Source organism: Macrobrachium rosenbergii, chromosome 26 (assembly GCF_040412425.1).
Source record: "Macrobrachium rosenbergii isolate ZJJX-2024 chromosome 26, ASM4041242v1, whole genome shotgun sequence".
In the NCBI taxonomy this organism is placed as follows: Eukaryota; Metazoa; Arthropoda; class Malacostraca; order Decapoda; family Palaemonidae; genus Macrobrachium; species Macrobrachium rosenbergii.
In genome coordinates, this window is record NC_089766.1 from 11,693,508 (window position 1) to 11,701,007 (window position 7,500).

At 34.1% G+C, this 7,500-nt stretch overlaps 1 protein-coding gene across 9 annotated transcripts in view; it reads right to left on the minus strand.

Annotated features, from left to right (window-relative positions):
- sas (stranded at second) overlaps window positions 1-7,500 on the minus strand; it is a 265,050-nt gene that overhangs the window by 130,376 nt on the left and 127,174 nt on the right. The gene's annotated exons all lie outside the window — the stretch shown is intronic.

Genomic DNA, 7,500 nt, shown 5'->3' on the forward strand with positions numbered 1-7,500 from the left:
AGAACGCTGAACGCAATACTGTTCAGCTGAAGCAACTGTTAAATTGCAGGCATTAGACGAAACCGTGGTGCGACGAGAAAAGCGTGTGGGCTAACCTTTTTAAAGACTTCAATATTAACAATCTAATCAAATGCCGGTATAAAAAAAATATATTAAAAACGAAACAGCTTCTGAAAACAAACGTCATTTGCAAACAAACAAATAACTATTCACATCCCAAAATGATTACCAATACCCACAATTACTATCAGCACCTGAACGCTTACCGATACCTAGATCCATTAAGGTAACCCGTTCTTAGGCTAAAACGATTCCCAGAACCCATAATGAGTAACAATATTCAAAATGACAGGTTAGATAGATGGAGGGTTAAGAAACCTTTCAAAGCATTTTTGTTTATATTGGTCAAGCCCTTTTCACGCTCCAACGACTGCTGAATGCATTACGTTAAGTTAGTTAATGCATGAGTGAAAAAAAACAACAAAATTAGAAAAAAATTAGACTACACATAAGGACTAAATGACAATTTTGTCTTATTGATCCAGTACAAGCGCGCATGCGTGTGAATGTTGAAGAGAGATGGACGTGTGTTAGGAAAGTGCAATACTACAAATCGCACTCATCATTAGTACATTTTCACTCACTTCATCTGTACACTCGCCTGAGAGAGAGAGAGAGAGAGAGAGAGAGAGAGAGAGAGAGAGAGAGAGAGATATGCTATGAGGCAAAGCCAATTTTATACCATTAGGAAGTTTTGCTTCTATTCGTCTCTGACGTCCCTTGGAGAGAGAGAGAGAGAGAGAGAGAGAGAGAGAGAGAGAGAGAGAGAGAGAGAGATAATATGCGGCAAAGCCAATTTTCTACTATTAGTAACTTTTGCTTCTATTCATCTCTAACGTCCCTTGAGGACAGAGAGAGAGAGAGAGAGAGAGAGAGAGAGAGAGAGAGAGAGAGAGAGAGAGAGAGAAGACATAATATACGGTATAGCAAATCTTCTACCATTACTAAGTTTTGCTTCTATACCTCTCAAACGTCCCTTAGAGAGAGAGAGAGAGAGAGAGAGAGAGAGAGAGAGAGAGAGAGAGAGAGAGAGAGAGAGGGTACCCTGCACTATTTGCAATCCGGTTCCGTCTCGCTTGATACGGACCACCACGTGAACACAGGAGAACTTTCACCACAAGCTCGGCTTCGGGTAAGGTGTCTGCGTGTGTGTGTGTGTGTGTGTGTCTGTGTGTGTGTGTGTGTGTGTGTGTCTGTGTCTCTGTGTGTGCGTGTGTGCGTGCGTGTGATCTCTTGCCTTCCACCTTGTAAAGGAAAGACGAGGAGAGCGTCCTAGCAAAAAATTATAAAAATCGATTTAATTTATTCACTGGAAAGTGATCCTCTCTCGGGGGAATATAAATTTGTTTAAAATTACGAGGTTGTATACTCTCTCTCTCTCTCTCTCTCTCTCTCTCTCTCTCTCTCTCTCTCTCTCTCTCTCTCTCTCTCTACACACACACACACATATATACATATATATACATATATATACATATATATATATATATATATATATATATATATATATATATAAAACTCTACCAAAATGTCTCATACTATATATATATATATATATATATATATATATATATATATATATATATATATATATATATATAAACATAAACTCTACCACCAAATGTTTCATACAGAGAGAGAGAGAGAGAGAGAGAGAGAGAGAGAGAGAGAGAGAGAGAGAGAGAGAGAGAGAGAGAGATAAGAGCATTTAACACTAACTTTGAAAGTGAACTTGTGAAGCCAAAGGCCCCCTTTCAAATTCGAAAGTCGACTGACCAGAAATAGTAACTTTTCTTCCTGTTAGCTAAGCTGAATTCGAATTCATGGGCCCCTGAAGTGAATACCAATAGATCAAAAGATTCCTTTCTATTGGTCTTAATTTTGTTCATTCATTAAAAATTTCTCTCTCTCTCTCTCTCTCTCTCTCTCTCTCTCTCTCTCTCTCTCTCTCTAACCTCCATTCCTAATTTCATTCTTCAACCTTCCTGTTCAACACCTTTAACTGTTACTTCTTATTGTAATTGTCGTGTTTTCTCCTTGTTCTACCTTTAGATCCTTTTACTTCATTTCCTTAATTCTTTGCGTCTTTATCTTGTTGTTTAACCACTCCAACTGACCTCATTTCGCTTTATTAAGCCATGAATGGCCGAAAGTGCTCGAGCGTTTGGCTTGACATCCTAAATTTAATAAATCAATCAAACAATCTTTGAAGCTTCTCCATTTACTCACAGGTCTCTCTCTCTCTCTCTCTCTCTCTCTCTCTCTCTCTCTCTCTCTCTCTCTCTCACAGACACAGAACACGCACACAATCTATCTATATATGAAGCTATTTACATTTACTGCTAAGTCTCTCTCTCTCTCTCTCTCTCTCTCTCTCTCTCTCTCTCTCTCTCTCTCTCTCTCTCCATGACAAACCAGCTGCTCTGAATAACAAAACGGCCTCTCTCTCTTTCTCTCTCTCTCTCTATTCAGAGAAAGGCGTCACATTTCCCTCACCTGAATAACAAAAAGACCAGCGACTTCAACGCAAATATAAATGATAATGACGGTAATGGTGATGAAGATAATGATAGGCCTGCAAGGGGGAGAAGTGAGGCGGGGGGGGAGGTAGTGAGGGATGGGTGACTCTGGGGACTCCCAACCTCCCCTTTCCCCCTTCCCCAACCCATTTTCCCTTTTACTCTTGACCCGGCAAAGCGGAATCCTTTCTCAACCGGAATGAAATGAAAGCTCTGCTTTGAATGAGCGATGAATGCCCGAGTGAATAATGTCTATATTTAAAAAAAGGTGAATTATTTGAGAAATGCCCTTTACAGTGATATGTATTTTAAAAATGCCTTTTACAATAATACTTTCCCTTGGTGCACATTTGTTTAATATTGATATTAAAGTTTTTGCAATAAGGTATTTTTCCATTATTCAAAAAATGCCTTTTACAATAATATATATTTCAAAAATGTCTTTCACAATAATACTGTATATATTCTAAAAGTGCCTTTTACAATAATATGTATTTTAAAAATGTCTTTAACAATATATATTTTACAATGACTTTTACAATTATATTCATTTTAAAAATGCCTTTTACAATAATATATATTCTAAAAATGCCTTTACAATAATATTTATTTTAAAAATGCCTTTTACAATAATATACATTTTAAAAATGCCTTTTACAACGATATTTTTTTAAATTGTCTTTTACAATAATATTTATTTTAAAAATGCTTTTAGCAATAATATTTATTTTAAAAATGCCTTTTACAATGATTCATATTTTAAAAATGCCTTTTACAATGATACTTTGAGAAATGCCTTTTACAACAATATATATTTTAAAAATGTCTTTAACATTAGCATCTATTTTAATAATTGCCTTTTACAATAATATATATTATATTTTAAAAATGTCTTTTACAACACTATTTATTTTAATAACTGCCTTTTGCAAGACTATTTACTTTAATAAATGCCTTTTACTATAATATATATTATAAATTTTCCGATATAACCAAAATTATTTTTCTGATATTCAAAATGAAATGACTTATTTGAAAAAGTGGATATTTTCAAGTCTTCAAAAATTTTATATATATACACACACACACACACACACACACATATATATATATATATATATATATATATATATATATATATATATATATATATATATATATATATATATATATATATATATATATATATATATATATATATATATATATATATATGTGTGTGTTTGAAATTATATCGATACTGAAATTTTGAAAGCATATTTTTTCCTTAGTACATATTTGGAAAATATTGATATTGAATTTTTTGTAAAAGGGTATTTTTCCATACGACATGTATAAAATTTTATGTTTGTTTTTATACACCCTTCTTTCCATAGTATACTTTATAAACAAAAATCTTATCATCACAATACAGTGAAAGCTCTTCTGTTACCAAGCTATGAATGATATAATGATAAGTATATATTTTTTATAATGTACATATTTGAATGAAGTTTTTCTAATATATTTTGACAACAAAAAACGACAATAAGACTCTTCCTTTGCAAAATTCAATTTTCTATAATTTCCAAAAGACTTCACAAACACCTTTTTCAAAATCTATATCAAAAGAGACAAGAATGTGAAAGTCAAACATCCTCCATATACAGCCATTTAAAAAAAAAAAAGAAATAATCTGCAACTCACATATTTCTTCTTCCCATAATCAATTTTCGAAAAGAGAACAAAAAAATAGTACGAATCCAACGCATCAATTTCACCACAATCTATTTCTGCGAGAGAGAGAAAATATTTTTTTCTGAAATGGAAACCGGTTTGCTTGAAGAAGAGAGCGTCACGAAATTCACGAATGCATACGCTCATGCAATTAGCCTCCCAAGTCTTCTTTTGACCTCTTAACCTCCTCTGTGTGTGTGTGTGTGCGTGTGTGTGTGTGTGTAAGGCACCTGTCATTTGCCTCAACCGGTGAGCGTATGTGTTGTATCTGGGCTGAGAGATCAGCAAGTCTTTTCTATATTTTATTCCTAATGTTATCATCCGTTCATTATCTCTCTCCCTCTCCTTGTGTTATTTCAGGTCATTCATACTCGTTTTCTTTCACTCTCCTTTTCTATGTTTCTCAGTGCCGATATCAGCTCATCTCTCTCTCTCTCTCTTCTTGTCATTATTAATATCTATTCATTTTGCTCACTCACTCACATACACTCCTTTTTGTGTTTTATGTTGCTTATTTTCGTTAATAATAATTCTCTCTCTCTCTCTCTCTCTCTCTCTCTCTCTCTCTCTCTCTCTCTCTCTCTCTTCTTTGAATACCATGCTACTTTAACAGCATTCCTCTCATTCTTTATCTCTCGAATTTACCATAGAACAGGAAACAAACACAAATCTGATAATTTCCACCCCAGACACCAATCACAATTATCAATTTATTAGAAAATGGACACTGACTCTTGCCCTCATTAGTCAACTAGAACAATAATTTGTTGCATTCGAGCACTGACGTCCAAACAAAGTAATGAGAGAGAGAGAGAGAGAGAGAGAGAGAGAGAGAGAGAGAGAGAGAGAGAGAGAGATAATACAAAAAATAAACAAATCATAATAAAAAAATAAACAAATAAATAGGAAGACGCTCCTTTCTGGTCATTCCACTTCCTCCAGGATCAGCCCCACTTTCCACTTACAGGGGCTTCTAGTTCCGTTTCCGTCTTACAAGGTTCCGGAAATCCGGAATTAGGGAGCAGGTGAGTTTCGTGGGGGAAACGACCTGCTTCGTTCACAAAAAAAAAAAAAAAAAATCCATGACTGCATCGACAACCCTTACAAATATATGAGTTGACCTACAAAGATATATTTATCCAATTAAGGGAATTACATCAATATGTTTCAGTAATAAAGTGATATACGTTGACGCACCTGAAAAAATAGATATATACTGATAAACTTAACAAATAAAATGTCATGCACTAAACATACTTCAGAAAAAGCAAAAACATAAAATGACAAACTTTAGGAATAACTTGACAAACATTGATATACCTGATAAATGGATGAAACGCACCGACATATCAAACTAATAACATATGTAGGGGCCACATGCGATGCACAAATGTTCTTTTATTATTATTATTATTATTATTATTATTATTATTATTATTATTATTATTATTATTATTATTATTTGAAAGGAGCAGACCCTCTTTCCAGCATGTTCGGTTAAAAAGAATTGTTTCATATAAGGTCTTTTCAATTCTTCTTGCTATTTTCTTTTCTTCAGGGCTGAATATTATTATTATTATTATTATTATTATTATTATTATTATTATTATTATTATTATTATTATTATTATTATTATTATTATTATACCCATGCGTCATAAATAACTGTAATATATAAAATGTTCATATAAAATGTTCTCTTATTATTATTATTATTATTATTATTATTATTATTATTATTATTATTATTATTATTATTATTATTATTATACCCATACATCCTAAATAACAGTAATATATGTGAGAGTCAAGCGGGTATGCTTGCAGAGGACCCAGTGATATGAGACGCTGGCCCGCTGTAGACGACGGCAAGCCTAAATGCGGAATTCATCACGAGAAAATAATCGTTATTATTCTTATTCCTAGTGTGCACATATTAAATTGAAACAACCTTTAAGTAAAATTGCTTTCAATGAACAAATAAATAAAGGTCAACGAACAGATACAGATGTATAAGCAAAAACATACAATGTGAAAGAAAGTTTGTAAAAAAAAAAATAATACCCGGATAATTTCATTTTCTATTTAAGTGACGTTATTCCTTACTCACTCCACCGAAGCAGAACACAAAATCACCTCACTTTCACCTTTAAAGACACAGCATCAAACTTTTAGTGGTGAGCTCAACTTTCTCCCAGCAGCCATGAAAAAGAGAGAGAGAGAGGGAGAGAAAAGGACTGTTCAATGCTAAATTTTTCTAAAGAATGAAGCTCGGTGTAATATACGTGCTGCAAAAGAGAGAGAGAGAGAGAGAGAGAGAGAGAGAGAGAGAGAGAGAGAGAGAGACTATGAAATGCTGTATTTTTCAATGAGTGAAGCTCGATATAACATACTGAGAGAGAGAGAGAGAGAGAGAGAGAGAGAGAGAGAGAGAGAGAGAGAGAGAGAGAGAGAACAGAAACAGGACTATAAAATTCTGTATTTTTCAATGAATGAAGCTCGATGTAACATACTGAGAGAGAGAGAGAGAGAGAGAGAGAGAGAGAGAGAGAGAGAAGCATGACCATAAAATTCTGTATTTTTCAATGAATGAAGCCCGATGTAATATACTGTGAGAGAGAGAGAGAGAGAGAGAGAGAGAGAGAGAGAGAGAGAGAGAGAGAGAGAGAGAGAGAGAGAGAGACTATGAAATGCTGTATATTTTCCAATGAATGAAGCTCAACGCAATACATAGCCTGAGAGAGAGAGAGAGAGAGAGAGAGAGAGAGAGAGAGAGAGAGAGAGAGAGAGAGAGAGAGAGTTCCATGTCCCGTTTCCCCACCACTAATTCTTCTCTGTCACCCCACATCCTCTTCCTGAAGCAAGTGGAAAGCTCCACAAGACAAGCAAGAGGTAGGAATCTCGATAAAAAAAAATGACACATGAAAACAGAAAGAGAACAAATGCATTACATCCTTCTTCACACCCGGGATTAATGAAACAGAGACTGAATCATCAATTACCGAAGCTTACGCTCGCCCATAATAAGATGTCGTCTTTTCTTCGACTGAATAATTGGGTAGATGGAGACGACCCATTCTAGTGACAGAATACTCCTTAATTTGATGATAAATATTGGAGAATATGAATTAAAGTTGAAGCTCCCTGTTTGTATATTTATCCTTTATATGTGAATTCATACATACACATATATATACTTACACAC